The sequence below is a fragment of the Ictidomys tridecemlineatus genome, chromosome 7 (assembly GCF_052094955.1).
Source record: "Ictidomys tridecemlineatus isolate mIctTri1 chromosome 7, mIctTri1.hap1, whole genome shotgun sequence".
In the NCBI taxonomy this organism is placed as follows: Eukaryota; Metazoa; Chordata; class Mammalia; order Rodentia; family Sciuridae; genus Ictidomys; species Ictidomys tridecemlineatus.
The window spans coordinates 94,307,095-94,327,252 of record NC_135483.1 but is presented as its reverse complement, the minus strand read 5'-3'; the positions used below and the strand labels follow the sequence as shown (position 1 = coordinate 94,327,252).

The 20,158-nt window shown below is 34.1% G+C and overlaps 1 protein-coding gene and 1 non-coding gene across 5 annotated transcripts in view; both read right to left on the bottom strand.

Moving 5' to 3' along the window:
* Nucleotides 1-20,158, bottom strand: part of Dpp10 (dipeptidyl peptidase like 10) — a 1,268,842-nt gene that overhangs the window by 363,176 nt on the left and 885,508 nt on the right. The window lies entirely within an intron of this gene.
* Nucleotides 8,171-8,243, bottom strand: Trnas-aga (transfer RNA serine (anticodon AGA)). Its single transcript has one exon. It is a non-coding gene; the product is annotated as a tRNA-Ser (tRNA).

Sequence of the window (20,158 nt, the reverse complement as noted above, 5' to 3'; positions counted from 1 at the left end):
CCGCAAATTAGTGGTGGGACTGCAAATTAGTGCAGCCATTTTGGAAAGCAGTATGGAGATTCCTTGGAAAGCTGGGAATGGAACCACCATTTGACCCAGCTATTCCTCTTCTCAGACTATACCCAAAGGACCTAAAAACAGCATACTACAGGGACACAGCCACATCAATGTTTATAGCAGCACAATTCACAATAGCTAAACTGTGGAGCCAAATTAGATGTCCTTCAGTGGATGAATGGATAAAAAAAAAATGTGTCATTTATACACAATGTTATATTACTCAGCACTAAAAAAGAATAAGATCATGGCATTTGTAGGGAAATGAATGGCATTAGAGAAGATTATGCCAAGTGAAGTTAGCCAATCCCCGAAAAACAAATGCTGAATGTTTTCTCTGATATAAGGGGGGGGGTGACTCAAAGTGGGGTAGGGAGAGAGAGCCTGAGAGGACGATTACGACTCCAACCAATCCATAACAGTAAGTATTCTCCTTATGAAGTATCCTCATATCCCAAACCCTTCATGTGGTTTTCCTGCCCGGCCTATTATTTTTCTTTAGCCAATGTAAACAATTTACCAGTGTAAACAATTGATATATTCTTTTCCCAAAGTTTTGTTAGAAAAATGCTCTCAGCTCTGGGTTCTAGTGGGCATTATTCCAACTGCTGTCTAGCCTTGCGGCTGGTAGTTGCAGAACTACCTGGGACATGATCCTTTTCTGTCTAGCCTCTGTATTGGCACCAATAAGCTCTTTTATTAAAAAGAACCCTGTCTCAAGAGTTTCTGTTTAATAGTAAAAACACAAAGCAAAATGAAAATTATGTCTTTCACTTTCTTGATTATGTTTAACATAAAAGAACAGGTACCTCAGTTTGACTCATGTAAAAATGAACTTCATTTTCAATAGAAGACTCATCAAATTGTAACAAGCACTTATCCTCTTCACTTTTGCCTGCAAATGGGTGATGGGTAACTAAAAGCAGTATTAAAAAATTGGTATCTCTGACTGCACTTTGCATTAATAACCTTTGCTCTGAGTCACTTTGGATTCCAAGGTCTGATGGATAAACATCTTGTGATAAGTCTGAAATACCCACCCCACCAGGAAGCAGCAACTTTCTCACCTGGAAAAGGCCTTGACCAATAAACCACACCTGATCAAGATCACCTGCTTTGTCAGCTGTGAAAAGCCTCCAGCTAGACAAACCCCCAAACCTTGCCCTTATTCCCTTCTCTATAAAACCTCAAAGTTATGGTCAGGGCCTAGAAGAAAGGGCTAATAACATGGGTCTCCTTGCCTTCCTAGTGTTGCTACACTGATTAAAGTTTTTTTTTTTTTTTTTTCGTGCTTTTCACTGTTACCTTCTCCATTTGTTTTGTGGGGCCAGCTGCTCGAACTGATTTGCTGGATTATCAGAGCCAGGCCTCTGACCTAGGACTTCATTAGCAATCAAATTGCTAGACGTAAAACATAAATAATGGCTTACCATTTAAGGTCAAAAGAAGATTAATATTCACTGAAGTTAGAAGAAAAATAGTGTGAAAAAAGAAAAAATAATAATAATGGGACCAAAGTAATCAATGTTCTAAAACAGCTTTTCTGCTTATTGAACTCAGTGTCAATGAGTTGAAAAATCTGCCCACATTCCTTTTGCAAGGCAATAAATGTGCCCTGAGCAACTCAAAAAATAAATAAATAAATAAATAACAAAACTGCCAAACCAAAATATGTTATCAGAACTTAAATCATATTGAAACTTGAAATCAAACCCACTTAGAATCCCTCAGATGAATAAATATGGTGGCATTGTATTCAACTGTTTTAGAAAGCACTTTAGAGCATACTGACAAGAAGAAGGTCAGAAGTTATTTTGAGTGTTGATTGGAGTTGAAGAGAATTCAGAAACTGGTGAAAAGATCTTCTGGATTAGATGGGGTATTTGGCCACTTCTGGGGGTATCTTTGGCTGTCACTACTGGAAGATATTACTGGCAGGTAGGTGTTGGAGGCCATAAATGTTGCTAAACAACCTATAAAGAACAGATGACCACAACAAAGAATTTTCTGGCCCAAATATCAACAGTGCCCAAATTTACAACTGCCAGAAAACAGCTCTACTGAAACTTTAACCATCAGAATCTCCTGGAAAAGGAAACACAATTGCTGAAACAAATTGCCACATCCCATCTCCAATATTTCTGACTCAATTGGTCTTGGGAGGGTCCTCAAAATTTCTAAGAAATTTTCTGATCATGATAATGGCACTAGTCTGAGAATCACATTTTCAGAACCACCATGTTGGTTTTAGTCATTGAAAAGTTGCCATTCATAAAACCCTGCACCTCTCCTTCCATATAATATATCACACCTATAATCCTAAGGGGAATGTCTCATCTAGTCTAGACTCTAAGCTCCATCAGAGCAAGATCTGACTTGTTCCGTGCTGAATAGTCACATAACAGGCTCTCAAATTTCCAGTGAACAAAAATTTGGGCAATTTAAGTGTTTAAAATAATGGTCATTGATTCTAAGTCTATGGGATATTTACATCTGAGACCATTTACCCGACAAACAACAACACATACTTGTTAACTACTGTTTGTTAACATTAATCCATACAAGAGAGGAGGGTATTTGCTTCTGCTGTGTATTGTCTGACTTTAAGTTTGAGAGCATCAACAAACCCAGCATCAAATTATTTTAGATTTATATATGTATACATGTAATTGATATGAATGAAAAAAATCTGTATATGTCCCATATCTTAGCTTTTCCAAAATGAAGAAAGGACTTCTTAGAAGCGAATGTTAATTTTTTTAAAAAGCCTTTTTATTCACATGAATTTGAAATAAAAATGACAAACCAAAATTAAATCAATCAACCAATCAATAAATAAATGGACTATAAATGAGGGCTGGGATGTCCCTCAGGAGTAGAGAGATTGACTAGCATGGGAGAAGCCCTGGGTTCCAACCCCAGTACTGCAAACAAGATATACACATGTATATATATACAAGTGAGCAAGGTAAATATCCTAGTGTACCAGACCAAAAGCCTCAGTCACTGTCATATGCCTGCTTTCTACCAGGCTATGCTGTTTCTTGTTGTCTAACCTTGTATTCTCAGATAAAACTAAAGCTGCATGGTTCACCTAACTGTTAAAAGCAACTCATCTCATCAGATAATACTAGCAAGTGCTAAGTGCTCAATTTTTACCTCTTACATTTCTCTCAAGAGTGAAACCCTCTTGGGAAAAAGAATGTCTATGAAAACAGATTTTAATACAGTTGCAAGGAAGAGCTAGTCTAAATTTGAAAGAGACAGAATGTGTTCAGTAATTGATCTTTAAATTCGTGTTCACTTTAAAACAAGCTATAGCTCAGTAATAATCTAACGCATTAAATAAATGGCATCTTGACCTACTAGCTTCCCTTTTGCAATATACATCAGATGAAAAAGAAATATTTAGGAAAAGAAATGAGGGAAAATCAAATAAATAATCATAGCTCTACTGCTCATAGGGTTGAGTGTACCATTGAACTATATGAAAAAATAATATAAGAAAAGCAATATCAGTCCAATATTCCATCTTATCTTATTAGAAAAAATATATTTGTTCTTAGAAAAGCTTTTATTGCCATGAGAGCTCACTTTTCATATAATATATGAAAATATTTACATATATGCATGTGCAGCCCCCTCCAACTTAACTTTCTGACAAATTTCTCCAAGGCAGGTATTTCATTTCATGAGAAACATGCAAAGAAAAAAATGTTGAATTAAAGAATCTATTAATTAAAAAATGAACATAAACTGTCTACATTAAACAATAACTTTGTATTAGCCTTCGCCCCAAAACTGGAAACCACTACTACTTTCTGTATAAATTTGATTGTTTTAGGTATCCAATATCAGTAGAATTGGGACTGACTTATTTTTTTTAAGATTCCATGCTATAGCATGTATTAGAATTTCTCTTTAAATAATATTCCAAATGCACATATATTGTGCATTTTGTTTTTCCATTTCTCCATCCATAGATATATGGGTTGACTATAAAAAAATGTTGCTATAAACATTGGGATTGAAATCACTGTTTTAGGCTTTGTTTTCAGTTCTTTTGAGTATAAACCTAGCAGCTGAATTTCCATAACACATGATAATTCTATGTACAGATTTTTGATGAACCATCATGTCTTCCAAATTAGGTATGCTTACCAGCAGAGCAAAAAGCTTTTAATTTTTGCAGATTGTTGCCAACTTTCCTTTTTTTCCCCCTAATTCTAATTTGGATAATAGCCATCCTAATGGGTTTGAAATAATATCTCCTTGTGGTTTTGATTTGCATTTCCCTAATGATTAGTGATATTTAGCATCTTTTCATGTGCTTATTCTCATAATTCTCAAAAATGTTTAATTGCAATTTAATTATTTAATTTGATATTCCATCCACATAAGTAAACCTATCTTTCCTCTTCTTTTCAGCTTGAACTCCTAGTCATACAAAAAGATCTATTATAATTTTTAATATATACTATAAAACAAATAAAATCTTTGCTCTTGAAATACTTGGATGTCACATGTTTATTTCTATGTGGCACACAAAATGTATGCAATAAAATAAAATGTATTATAAAAGAAATTATGTTGCTTTGGAATGAAACTTGGACAAAACAAAAATGGTGTATCATCTTTTGTTGTTGACAACTGTTACAATACCACTGAGAGTGTCATTTATCACCTTTACTGTTTACACCTATTTCCTAATGAATGAAGTTAAACGTTTTAGTCACATTCTTAATATGATTTCACACGCTGAAGTGCAAGCTGTTGTTTATTACATGAATAAGGTAAAGGGACATTGGATTATGAATATTTAAGTTGCCACCTGTTTTCCAATCCAGCACCATTTTCCAATTTAAAAACATCATGTACACATTTATCTGAGGCTGATTTAGTCATAAATAACTTGGATGGTAGCAAGCTGTGCTTATCATCCTGAACACATGAGGGATGAGACTGCTCTGCTGGGTAGACTCAACTCAGATCACCAACTCAACACACACACTTTTCTTAAAGGACTGGTGTCGCTGAGCAAGTTCCTCTTTAAAACATCTTCACCCTACTCTGACCCATAGACTCCTTTTTTTTTTTTTCTGAATCTATGTTGTTATTTAAATCTCCAGGGTAAATTAGAGAGCTCTCTATACCTGCTTTGGGTTAAATAAATATCCTATTACAAATAAGTAGTATTTCCAGAATTGCCTAGTCATGAGACTAAGGAGGGTAGAACACTGGATTACAATTTTAATTCTTTATATAAAATTTTGAAATCTGTAATTTTTTAAAAATAAATTTGGAAACTACTAAGAGGTTACAATCAAGGGGCAGCTTGCATGTTTAAAGAAGTTACACCAGAAAAACAGGGTTTATGCTGTTCTTTGATCTATGCACTAGAGGAGATAATCCACAAGGACTCTTCTTAGTAACAATAGGAACTGTCAGCATCCTATTAACACACCAATATGGGGTGATTCAGACTATTTTTTTTCCATGAAATCATATAGGTTGCTGTATGACACTTGAAATCTTCTATGGTCTAAAACTTCTGCCTTTCTTTGGCTTGTAATTATCAACAAATGATATTCTGATTTAAAGTCATACAGTCAAGTGTTTAATCATCAATGAGAATATATGCTTTTTTTGGAGAGCACTGTATATTAGATTTAATAAAAGTCCTGTTTTAGACATTTTTAAGCCAAATTTTGAATTTACTATTGGTAGGATTATTATTATGAAGCAAAATACATTATTAATTGAACTGAATATGACTCAGTTTGAAATGCTTCATATTGATCCCAATGCCCACTTAAAAACATCTTTGTTCACAGAATCATAAAGAAGTTTCAGAATTAGAACCAGAAAACTTCAAACTGTACAAGTAGCTTTCCATGTTTTTAAGTCCTTCAACTATTTGTTCTCACCTTTTCTATTGTTTATTAGTATTGTCTTTTTAATACCCATCCTGATCTCTGCAACATCCAAATATCAATTCCATGTCAAGAGTCTAAATGGGCCTGGGTAAATGAGGTTTAAGTGTTTAACTATTGCTACTATTTCAGCACTTGTGGATATGGCAAAATCCATCAATTAATTTTCTACAATCAGGGTTTCTATAATTGAATCTTACACCCTAACTTTATCTCAATTTTGCTTTCTTTGTACCGAGGATTGAACTCAGGGACACTCGAACACTGAGCCACATCCCCAGCCCTATTTTGTATTTTATTGAGAGACAGAGTCTCACTGAGTTGCTATGTGCCTTGCCATTTCTGAGGCTGGCTTTTAATTCATGATCCACCTGTCTCAGCCTCCAGAGCTGCTGGGATTATAGGAGTGTGCCACAGTGCCCGGCCTCAATGTTTTAATCCATAAATTATGATATTTAAGCATTTTGTATGTAACACTTTTGTAAGTTATATTCAACACTAGAGACTTTTAGATAATAATAAAGCAATTGGTAATTTACTTTTCTCACAATTAAAGACAATTAATAAAATTAAGCCCCAAACTTTCATAGCTAAATTGGTAGATAGAAATTTAAGCCAAACACCATCAACTGTATTTGTTACACTTAGTTTATGTTTGATACTGGACTAAGGAATAGGAATGGAGTACAGTTTCACATGAATTCTGACAGGAAATTATATTAGCCAAATTATATTGCTATATTATTATATGTAAGTATGAATATATAACAACATATTCCACTATTACGTGTAATTAGAATGCAACAATAAATAAGGTAGAAAAATAGCTATGACAAGATAAAAATATATTTCACTGTTTTGAAGTATGACCATTCTTAACTGAGATTATAGATTTCTATAACAATTTCACACCCAAATGATTTATTTTGCATTGCAATTGAGTTTTTATTAGTATCTCTGAAAAGTACTTTTCTCATTTTTTGACTTCATGTGTCCACTATTACTGGAATTGTTTCAAAAGGCCAAAGAAAATGATATTGCCACTTTCAATACTGATATTGCCACTGTCCTGATGCTTTTGATTTTGAAAAGTCAAAATTTTTCTCCTGGATAAAAGGAATTTCAAAATCTCATCTCTTTCTAACATTTCACCTCTGCACACCAATATTCTTTGTTGAAACCAAAAAAATGCTACAAATTTCTATTTTTTTCCATGTGTCTAGAACATCCTTGCCCATCGTATTCATTTGAGATCTGTGGATTCTCCTGGTGCTAACATACATAATTTGGCACTTGTGTTTTATTCCTGGGTCCAAAGAATTTCCTTTGCTTTTTTTCAAATTTAGTCACATCACTGAAGAGTATACAGGCTAGACTCACATCAAAAACTATGTGGGACTGCAAAAAAAAATGATGTGCAATATGAAATTGTGCAAAGCAATCAAAAGTTGATGAGAAAAAGTGTGATTATTTTATTACCTTTGAAAAAAAAAGTTTTCAAAACAAAAATTTAGCTACTTTTGCTTGTAAATTATAATAAAATTTAAAAATGTCAAATTAATATAATTTAAACATTAGACACACTACAATTTTCTCTCTTTGCTAAGGAATTTATCAAGTGTATTTTGACAATATTAAATCATGTAAGATATAATGAGATATATAGTCAACTTATTTTCTATTCTTTGATAAAACTCCTTTCTAAATTTGAATCTCGTCCTAACATTTTGACTTTGGTGCTTGTCTTGAAATAGATTTGATAGTTCCTTTAGTGTTAAAATTTTTAGACATGGCACTTCTGGAAACCTTCATCTTTTCTCTCAAGACAAGTTTCTTCATTTATGTCGATATTATGCACTGAAGGCTTATGAGTCTTGCCCTGGAAAATTCATAAATGATAGTCTTCACCTCCAATGCGATACTATTGGGAGATGAAACCTTTGAAAGGTAGGTAGGGATAGATGAGATGATGAAAGGGGCTGGGGAAATTCTGATGGGATTAATATCTTTATAGCAAGAGATACTAGACTTATTGTGTTCTCTTCACTTCCATGTGAGTGTATAGTCAGATAGTGGCCATCTATAAGCCAGTAAGAAAGTCCTCATCAGGAATTAAATTGGCTGGACTCTTAACCTCAGACTCTCACTCCCTAGTACTCTGAAAAATAAATGTTTGTTCTTGGTGATGCTGGGGATTGAACCCAGGGCCTTGTACATTCTAGGCAAGCACTCTACCAACTGAGCTATATCCCCAGTCACCTAAATATCTGTTCTTTATATGACTACTCCATGGCCTTTCATTAGGGCCTCCTGAGCTAAAGAGTACAATTCATGAGTTTACTTTCATTAGGTTCCTTTGCTTTATACCTAGAGACTCCCCCCCACCCAGGACTGAATTCAGGGCCTTGCATGTGTTAAGGAAATGCTCTGCCACTGAGCTAAATCCCCAACTTCACCTAGAGGCTCTTGAATGGCAGCAGAGTATTACTCCCAAATCAGCTCTTTCTTCCACAAATGCACTTACAACTGGCTCTAATTTCACTTCTAGCGTTATCACTTATTATTTCTTTGCTGTATTGTCATCATTGTGGACACATTCCCTCTTTCAACTATCTGTGTTCGTAAAGCGTCACATGTGTTCCTTAACTTGAATGAGGGAAGAATACAACTGCATGCTTTGCAGCCTGTATATGAACTGCATAGTGGAGGCATGCACAGTGACCAATCACAGACAGAAAAAAGTGACATGATGGATCAGTGATCATGATGCTAATTTGTTATTTACCTGATTATTTGTGGACTGAAGACATTCATAGCATATGGTAACTGGAATCCGAACCATGTTGGAAGATGGATGATATTTAAATATACCATGATAATTGAACTACTTCATTTTAAACTAAAAATTGAGGACAAATAGTGTGTGTGTATGTATTTGGATATGTTTGTCTATACAAATTCTCACATTTCTGTGTTTTGTAGCAGGATAGTGACCTAGTCTGATTTACTGCTTGAAATATAAATTTGAGGACACTTCTACCTGTAGACTTTACTTTTTTTTTTTCTTTTTGTTTTTGTACTGGGGATTGAACTCAGGGCCACTCAACCACTAAGTTACATCTTAGCTTTTTTTTTTCATATTTATTTAGAGACTCTTGCTGAGTTGCTTAAGGCCTCCCTAAATTGCTAAGGCTGACTCTGAATTAGCAATCCTGTCTCAGCCTCTGGAGCCAGTGGGATTACAGGCATGTGCCAACAGGCCTAGGGAGACTGTACTTCTTTAGTCAATCCAAATTACTGTCAGTGAGACTATTTTCCCCTTATTTATTCATCCCCAAACACCAGCCTTTAAACAGTTTGCCTCATCCTCTGAACTAAAATTGTACTCCTCCTTTCACTGAATTAAGGAGAAAAGCAATGAAAAATAAGTGGAATTACTTTTTAATTTTAGCTTAATTCAAAATGCATTCTTACCTGCTGTTATGGTTTGGATATGAGGTGTCCCCCAAAAGCTCTTGTGTGGGACAATGCAAGAAGGTTTAGAGGACAAATTATTGTTTTATGAGAGCCTTAAGCAATGAGTGAATCAATCCCCTGATGGGATTAATAATGATAACTGAAGGTGAGTTGGGTATGGCTGGAGGAGTTGGGTCACTGGGAAGCATACCTTTGGGTATATGAGCCCCTTCCCTCTGCCATGCTCTTTCAACCTGATGCTCTGCCTTGATTCCAGCCCCAAGGAACAGAGCCCACATTCTATGGACTGAGTTCTCTGAAACAGTGAGCCCCCAAATAAACTTTTCCTCCTCTAAAATTTTTTGTCAGGTCTTTTAGTCACAGCAATGAAAATGCTGACTAAAACACCTGGTATGTAATAAGAACACATATATTGCATGTGTGCAATGAAAAAAAATATATATTTATTTATATATATATAGAGAGAGAGAGCATAATGATTCATATTATTATGTAGTAATATTACATTGAAATACATGTTTTAAATATATACATATGCATGTATAATGTATATTATGTTTGATACTTAAGGGTTCAAATAAATCTTTAAAAAGTCATCAATAAGTATGAGATAATTGGGTAATATATAGAAACCTAAATTAGACAATGGAGGCTTCTTGGCTACTACATAATACATACTGTGTGTATTTCCTGAACACCAAGCTGGCTGATGATCAAAAGCACTTGAAGTTCTATTTTATGAAGTTTGACAGTCCTGGAAACAAAATTAAACCTACCAACATCAACTCCCCATGGATATGGTCTAAGAATATGTGTGTTTAAGTGCCCTTGATGGTTAGTGGCATTTGGAATCCATTGGGACAGATGGTACACATCATGCTTTGAAAATTAATGAGGATTGTAATAGCTACAGTTTTAGCAAAGAGAATAGAAAAAAAATGGTAAAAGAGCAAAGAATGGGGATGTATTCCAAGCGTAAAGAAAGAAAGGGATGGGGAATTAAATTGATGAAGTATATTATCTATAATGGGTATGGGGTTTTTAGAGAAACATCAAAATCTAGATTGGTGTAGGTATTGGAAAGACAGAATAATAATCTTTTAATCTTTTACAAAAGCAGAGATGATGAGAGAAGACTGGCTGGGCAGGGCATTAACAGTGAGGGAAAAAAATGAGAACTACACTAGACCAAAACAACTATGATCATCTTATTAACACTCAATGTGACCTGATTTGTCAGTCTGTCTTTAAGTTTCTCAACCCATTTGTAAATTTCAAAATTCATCAGAACTCCTGAGGATTTCATAGAGCAAATTGTTTTCTTTGCCTCCTGAACATCATAATCACTTTCCTAGGGAATAAATAAAGCACTGCAGCCAACACAGCCACAAAGGCAGAACATTCCTCTTCCAGCCCTGTCAGACATGGTCCTGGACAGTATTAAAACTTCAATCATAGATCCATCCTCAGAAAGGCTGATGCATGCCCTCAGAAGTGTCACACTCCAGTTTGTTTATGTTAGTGGGCACCACTGGGTTCTCCAGGTGCAGAATAGACAGCAGGGCTCTGAATCAGTGATCAAAACATCCTTTCTTAGAGTTTCTTGTAATTGCAAAAGCATTTCAATAATATAGCAGATAGAGGCCACTTCCTAAACCTAAGAAACCTGATGTGCTGCAGTAACCAGACACCTGCCCATCTCTCAGGCCATAGAGAGCACGGCAAACACCTCGACATATCAAAGTTGTATGAAATTTCTATCATTCACTAGGCTCTAAAGATACACACACAAAAAAAAACTGGAAGATTTCATGTCTTATTAAAAGAACATAATTTTATAACTGAGTTCCCATTTAAGAATTGCCATCTACTTCATGTCAGACAGGCACTAGAGTATGAGTGACTAGGTTCCATGGAGGAATGGTCAATTGTACAAAGTTGGTGATAGAAGAAGCCTGCAGGAGGATGTGAAGTTTAAAAGGTCCAATCAAGAAAATGAACCTAATGAGAATCAAGATAAATGAATCATTGTCTACCACATAGATGAAGAAGAGTAGTCCATTTTGGAGCAAGAAAGCCATGTGAACAAAGATTTAGATCTGCTTTTTCAAATATAGGCAATTGCTTTTCTCTGTTCCTGCCTACTCCTTGGAGATCATGTTATTTTCTTTTGATATAGCCTTACCTTCAAGGATACCCTAAGTATTCATTTCAAACAAATGATATCTGTGTACATTAAAGAACAAAATGACACATCTCCATAATTTATAACATCAGCCTAATCCATAAAAAACAGTGAAACAATAAGATAATTAGTTACACCAATGTAGTACTTCTTATTTTCTAGCCACTCAAAATATGTGCACTCACAAAGACACACACACACATACACACACACACACACACAAACATGCACACACACCTTTGTTGGCACTTTTCAACAATTTTTATAGGTTTTCTTATTAGTTCAATAATATTGAAGCTGCTAATGAGGATGTGAGAAGGTATATAATGTGATAAATCTCACATAATCACAGACAACAGGAATTCAAATGTAGGTCCATCTACCTCCACTTTTCAAAAAATTTTATAGGTTTTCTTATTAGTTCAACAATATTGAAGCTGCTAATGATGATGTGAGAAGGTATATAATGTGATAAATCTCACATAATCACAGACAGCAGGAATTCAAACGTAGGTCCATCTACCTCCAGAGTACAGCTCTTAATCTATACAAATAGGTTGAAACTCAAAATCCAATACATATCCTTGGTTGTTAATAAGACACTGCCTTGAATATTTCACACAATACTCACAGACTTTTTTTTCATTTTCAATTTATCTTCAAAGAACTTTTATATGTTAAAAATATCACGTTAGGCAGACTCTTTTTTTCCTACAGTGTAGTAGAAAAATTACTTTGTACTGTTAAAATTGATGGCAAATTTATCCAAGCACTTGGAAAATAATTTTAACATATAATTATAAGAAGTATGAGAAAGTGCATTTTCCAAATAGTGCAATAGTTTTAAGGTATGCACAAAGGGAAAGCATTACTTGGTAAATGTGTTAAATTTTCACTCACATTAATGAGAGCCTTAAAAGGGAAGGGGGAAAAAAAGGAAAAGTAATGAAAATTTCTGAAACACTTCCTGGAAATAGAGAACATACATATATTCCTGCCATATACGTGTGTGTGTGTGTGTGTGTGTGTGTGTGTGTGAGAGAGAGAGAGAGAGAGAGAGAGAGAGAGAGAGAGAGAGAGAGAACATATTTTAGAGAGAGAGAGAGAGAGAGAGAGAGAGAGAGAGAGAGAGAGGAGAGAGAATTTTTTAATATTTATTTTTTACTTTTCCACGGACACAATATCTTTGTTTGTATGTGGTGCTGATGATCGAACCCGGACTGCACGCATGCCAGGCGAGCGCACTACCACTTGAGCCACATCCCCAGCCCCATTAAAACATATTTTTCAATGAAGAAAAATTTCTTCCAGATAACACAAATAGTTCACTTATTATTAATCATAAAGGAAACATATGAGTTGTTTTCAATATGAATTATCTCTAACTACAAGCAATTCTTGCAGTCTTTTAAACTTTCTTGATCATAAAGGTAAACCTATAGCCCAACAGGCAACTGTAGTGAGATTTCCTCTCGATTCTTGATTCTTGACTCCAGCAGTAGCAAGATTGTCCAGTCTCTGAATAGTTTCTACAGTACTTACAAAAACCTTTGCTCCAAAACAGGCCAGAAGGTCAAAGTATGGACTATGCCAACACATTCATTCTTTCTTCTAGGTGAGGACAAATGCATTTTACCATCTCAAGTGTTTCTTTCCTCCACTGCAAAGCTTATCCTGATGGGAAGAGTTTATCAGAGCTTCTGTTTGTCCTACCTATGGCTAATCTTGCAACCAGTATCCCATTTTACTGCACAAGCAGATTCCTAAGGATATGGAAACAAATTGATACACTCTGATATTCCAGGGTATAATTCAATGTGTGAAAAGCAGTAGGGATTCAGTCAACTTTGTTTAATGATAAATGGTGCAATTTAACTTGACCATGTTAAAAGTGAAGTTTCAGAAGCTTGATGAATTTCAAATATTTTTTGATGTCATTTATAATTAATAACATGTCTTAAAAATAAAATGAACTACAAACTTTGATGCCATGATTTTTTTAATTGGCCCTACTCAATTTTGTTTTTGCTGTTCTTTGTTGTAATGACTGTGAAATGTATAAATTATACCACTATCATCACTCATATATTTATAGCCATTACTATTTCTCAGAGCCCCTTAATATTCACTACCCCATGCCATTTACAAGGGAAATAGAGTGGAAAGCTATAAGATTATTTAAAACTACAGTGATACACAATGTATAGACATTATTTGTCTAGCAAAGATATAAATATAACAACTGTTAGAGTCAGGTTTGAATTCAAGTCTCCAGAAATACATAAAGTCTAATAGAACAAAAACTTAGTGGGATTTAAGCCTGAGTCATAGTATATGAATTATACAAGAAGGATGAATCTTAGTTATAAAGGTAAGCAAGAATCTCATTTATGCAATTTCAACATTGGAAATACCAGTCGTTATATGTCAGGAGAATAAACTAATAATCAGAAACAATAAAGAAAATTGGAGAAAAATATTGGGTGGGTTCACCTTGTGAGACCCTGAGGTACACTAGTATATAGAACTACCACAGGGGAGCCTGCTGTGCTATGGTTAAAATGAAATTAAGAGAAGACCAACATTTGGTAAATGTTAACCTTAACTAGAAAAAAATGGGTATTGTACACAAAACAGTGTCTTGCTAATCAAATTAATGACAACATGGAGATAGAAATAGGAAGTGTCTTTCACTTTTAGGTGTGTTTACTTTTATATGTATGCACAAATACAGGTTTCTTTATTAATGGACACAAATGTACACATGCAAATGGAGAAATAAATCCTGCCCAAATTTAGAAATCAGTATAATTAGAGAAACAAAAAAGATCAATCCAATTTTAATTGACTATAACTATATAGAACACCTAAATGTAATCCATAATATTGATCATATTCATATATTCCTAATGCTCTAGAATGGGAATGGAGAATATACTTTTTCCACAGTACATGAAGCATTTATTTAAAAATCATTACATTAGGACACAAAGCAAATATTAATAACAAAAATAAATACGAATTGCTAATCTCATAATAAAATGGGCTGTCAATAGTGAGAACAAAAATGAGCTCTACTCATTGTGTGTAATACAGAAAGTAGAGACCCTTTCCTTGCGGGAAAAACACAACAAAAAATAAAACTACCACGTTTGGTTTAGATAATTACTACTACCTAATGAAGCTCTGTACCCTGAAAGATGTGGTATGCTGTCAATATGGGTCACAAATTAATTGCAAGTTTTCTCAGTGTGGGCACTATTGATATTTTGAACCTGATAATTATTTGTCCTGGGAGGGTTGTCATATGTGTATCAAGATATGCTGTGGCGTTTATGGACTGTACCCACTAGAAGCCAGTAGCACCTCCATTGTTCAGAGTCCACTGGTAGGTTAAATTGGTCCTGTGATAACTACTAAATTTAACACTTAGTAGTGTAAAAGGTATATGCTTACACTTGCATATATATATACCTTTTAAACAAGGACCTCTTAAAAGTAATTCAAATTATTTCACATTTACAAAATTAAACTTAAATAGACCAATCATGTTATCTATTCATCAATAAAATCTATAGCATAACAGGAAGGAATAGTCCCTCTAAATTATCATGTTTAGCTGCACAATGTCACAGATGAGAAAGCAAAGACTGACATTACTTTAATGGCTTGCCTAAAGTCACTCACATGGCTAGACAGCAGCAAAACCGGCAAACCAATTCTTTCTATTAATATACATCTTTTTCATTTAAAATCAAGTCTTTAATTTCAAGCATTATTTCCTAGAAGAAATTGCCTCTCCTTTACTTCAGATTTTAGCCAACACTATAACAGCTTAAATAAAAGACCAACCAACTGATGAGGCCTGTCAAGCAGCTGAGAATTCTAGCTCACGTAATTAAGTATGCTTGTCCATACTCTGGATGTTTCCAAGGAAAGGCAACTGATAGATAACAGTAAGTCCCAGGATTGAAAATTTAAGTCGAAATGTTGACTATATCGCTGACTTTTTCTGTTTATTTGTTTGTTTAATTATATTTTGTCTGCTTTTCTATTTGGAGTATGAATAATTAATAATGATTTGATTATTATGTCTACTGGCATGACTTTCTAAGAATAAAGTATATGTTTTTTTTCTGTTCAGCTTTAAAAGTAGCTTATTTAAATTATTATCAATATTTCTGATATTATTCTAATAAAATTCCAAATCTGATTTTATAGGTATCCTTCAGTAATGAAGATTCAGAACACCAGTGTTCAAAATGCCGTTCACATGCATATTTAGGAATTGAAAAGTGCCTGCTCATCCATTTTTAAATTCAGATCTCCAAGGACTGAGGAGATAATATTGGGTCTGGAATAGAATATGTATTTACACAGCCTGTGCACTTGGTTTAAGTTCTATACACACAGACTTAGGGTAAGACATCCAATCAAACCACCTGTGTTAAGAGACCAGCAATGAATATGACTACCATGGTAGAAAGGCCAAGGCTTGTGAGGTATGAGGAACTTACTGATTTTTTTTTGGCTATAACTAGTTTCTAAGACCTAATGGTACAAAGCACCCTTTGGTTTGCTTTTTGACAATTCCTACTTAGAGATCAAAAGTCTCAAGCAGAATGATTTCAGTAGCACTGTTCCTATATAACTCCTATGTCAACCTTCATTCCTACTACCATTCACGGTGTATTTTGTACCTTATTTAGATCATTACCTGCTAATATACAGTTTTCCATAGGGCTCCTGGTTTGGTGATGTGGTTCTGCTATGGTCATTGACATTCCATCCCTTAATCCCTTTGCTTAATTATTTACTCTTTGTTGATGGTACCCATGCTCAGAGGATAGCATTTCCCCGTTTCTCTATGACTCATTCCAAAGGTTCTTGAAAGCTTCTCATTACTATCTTGAACCTTAAATTTCTGGTCAGGACTGGTCATCTAATATCCATTGTTATATTCCTGAATTCCTTTTCTTTTGCAAGGTATTAGTTCATGAGAAACCCAGAGTGCATCAGCATGAATAGTAATCCTATGTAATCTGATTTTCATTCTCAATAGAGAGAAATGATAGGAGGGAAGGGGAGGAGTAGGGGGGATAGGAAGGGCAGCAGAATAGAATAGACATTATGATTGCTGTATGTGTATAGGTGACTCTATGACCAGTGTGATTCTGAAATCTGTACAATCAGAAAAATGAGAAATTATACCCCAATTGATTCAAATGTATGAATTGCCAAGATCATTGTAATGTCATGTGTAGCTAATAAAAAATTTAAAAAAATAAAATGTTTTATTTTGTATTAAAAAAAACTAGTACCATATCTGTGTAATGAACCTAACATAATATGCATACCAGAGCACTGCATGCAGATCAAGTCTTAATAAATGAGGACAAATATTTATACCAGCTTACTCCAATATATTTCATTTAAGCTTTCAGAGTAAATTCCCATTCAGGGAAAAAAAAAAGGCATGAAGAAGAAGAAAGTGTACCCATTTAAGTCCTACTTGTCAAATAGAAATTCTGTGAATGCAGAATACAGGAGTCGAGTGAGCAGTAAAACACAGAACAATTTGCTTTTCTACCACTTCATGGACACTGGCAATGTGCTGTCTTTATTAAAGTCATGTATGAAAAGAACACCACTCTTGAAAATGTACTGCCTGGGGCTTGTCAGTTAGAAAACTCAATACAAAGCAAAAACCTGAGATTATCTATTTAGTTGTTCCTTTATACATGTTGTAAAAGTAGTGCTATTTTCTATCTTTTTCTCATAAAATATATTCAATTTTTATTTGTATTACTTATTTTACCCTATTTTGGGTAAACAACTGAATTTTACAAATACCTGAAAACAGTACTTGACAGACATTTAAAATCTTCTCAAACACAAGTCATAATGAGACTGTTTTCTACTTTTTTCAGTTTTAAATAGTCACATTTTCCCCTATGCTACACTCACAAATAAAATATTATGCTAGTCTTTTATGCATGTGTTTTACAATGTTCCATATTAGTGTAATATCCATTAATTATTGAGTAGAAATTAAGGGAATTCTGACTGCAGATATGGTAACATTAAGAGATTTTGCAGTTCAGGAACATGTCCAATATTTGAGTCCCAATCCTGTAGTCATTAATTTAAAGCTAAATAGTAAATATCATTTTGTGAGGCACTAATTTTACCAATGGACAGATATACTTATTAGAAAAATTTAAATAATCCCAAATCTACCTCCATTTGACCTCCAAATACAAGTCCTATTTTACTTTCTTTTAATTAATTTCAAATGAATTCTTTGAAAATACTTAAAAAATGACATCCCTTCTTTCTCTCTGTCTTTTTTAATCATCCACAACAAAATGCTTTCTTTGCCTCTGACATAATAATGCTTTGTACTTCTGGTCATACTTCTCTGAATGTGTTCTAGGTGGTTCATATGCTTTTTAAAATAATGAAAACAGGAACTGAGAAGAATACTACAGGCTTGGCTTTGCCTGCAGAGCAGAGTGTGATGGTCTTAGATGTCATTCAAGATTCTATTCCACTGTCAATACTATCTATTATCCATTTTTCACTCTCAATCATTTCAAACTAATTGTTTATTTTTCTGAGGGGAATTATATGTTTTCACATGTATTGACAAAGTCAACCAAGTAAAGGTTCTAGACAAGATCAGATACTGGGGAACTGGGTATAGAAACGAGTTCTTTAGTTAATGAATATTCTAATTGCAAAGTATTCATGAGATTTTAAAGACCTGAGATCACTATGGTATTGTTTCTGGGAATGTCTTTTGATTTTCATTAATGGGTACACAAAATCAATCCCTCTTCTTTTGAGCTTTTCTCACATGCCAAACATGATGGAAACACATCTTTGGGCAACATGCTATGCATCCTTAACCCTCTTTACTACTCTATTTTATGATCTTATCTTGCCTTTACATTTCTTTTCTACAAACATTTATGCTAATTTTGTTGAATATCCTCTTCTATCCCCATAAGACTTAATTAATTTCTTAAAATACAATTGAAATATCCCACATCCCAAGGAAAACATGAATATGTAAAATTTTTCCTTTTCATTTACTATGTTTCAAATGTAATATGAAGCACTTAAGAAAACAACCACCTTAAATGTATAATTTTTTAAAAAGAAATGTTCTTTGCAAAAAATAACTATAGTTAAGCTTATTATTTGTTTTATGAATTTCTTTTATTCTTTCTGTATACAATATAAAAAAGTATACTTTCACAGAGAATACACAATAGTGTTCTTTTCATATAAATTCTACAATTGTGGATATTCCTAATTCATATATTTCAAATCAGTATTACCGCTGTCCCCCTAATTCTGTTCATTATAATCACCTCAGCTTCTCTTAGAACTCTGAGTGGGTGAGAAGATGTAGGTTCCTCCCAGACTCAAGACTTGGCTAGTCCAAGTCCTGAAGAAAAAGGCTTAGTCTACACCCAGACTTTGGTGATAAAGAATTTTCCTTCTTCTTCATCAGGATCCATCTCTTTCCAATATTTAATGAACAAACCAGCACTGATGCAAGAAAGAAGATCTTTTATTTTTGAATGCCATATTTGAAGAGGCATGAATAAATAATTTTCAAAGCATTGGTAGTTTCCACAGAGATGTTAGAAGGGATAGAAAGATGTTCTGTTATGATGGACACCATGTTGGCTCTTCAGTTTTTTAAGCTTTTGAATTCAAATTCAGAATTATTTTTAGTACCTAGAGCAGTTTCTGGAATTGTCCAACATGTATCCATCCAACTAACTCTACATGCCATCTTCCTTCTACTTGGCAAGTCCATTATTCCTCTTCTGAAACTAGTCAATTAGACAATGGAATTAATTCCACAGGGGTCAGCACTTCCTGTCTGATTAGTTCTTCTTGAGCCTTTCTTCCATCTCTGCCTTTTCTTTTCCTTTGAACCTAGTCATGGGGTTGCTTCCCCAGAATGCATGCTGTACATTTCCAAGGCCCCATCTTCATCCTCTATTGATTTCCAACTATTCTACTTCTCATCTTCAGTGGGTTAAACATGTGCATAATTTACTCTTCTATTCAGTTGGACAAGGTAGATCACTCATAAAAACAGCTCATGGCAGACTCAACACAATCTCTTTCTACAGACAATTGATAAAAACCTATTAATCAGACCTTTAACTTGATTCAATTGACTTTAGAAATAAATAATATGTTTTTTATCTTATGTCAGGTACAAGTAAATCCAAGATTCAGATATTAAATTTTATATGTATCAGTTATCCATGTTCCATTATTTTAATACACTTTCATCACCCAACCTTATGTATATATTTAAATACATCTCTGTGTGATTGCTCTTAATTTTAATTTATATTTGTTCCTATCTATTTGTACCTTAAAAAAAAACACATCCTACTAGACAAAATAGATTAAAACTAAGGCAACAGCAGTAAAAAATGATTAGAAAATGGTAATTTGATGAAATAAACTTTTA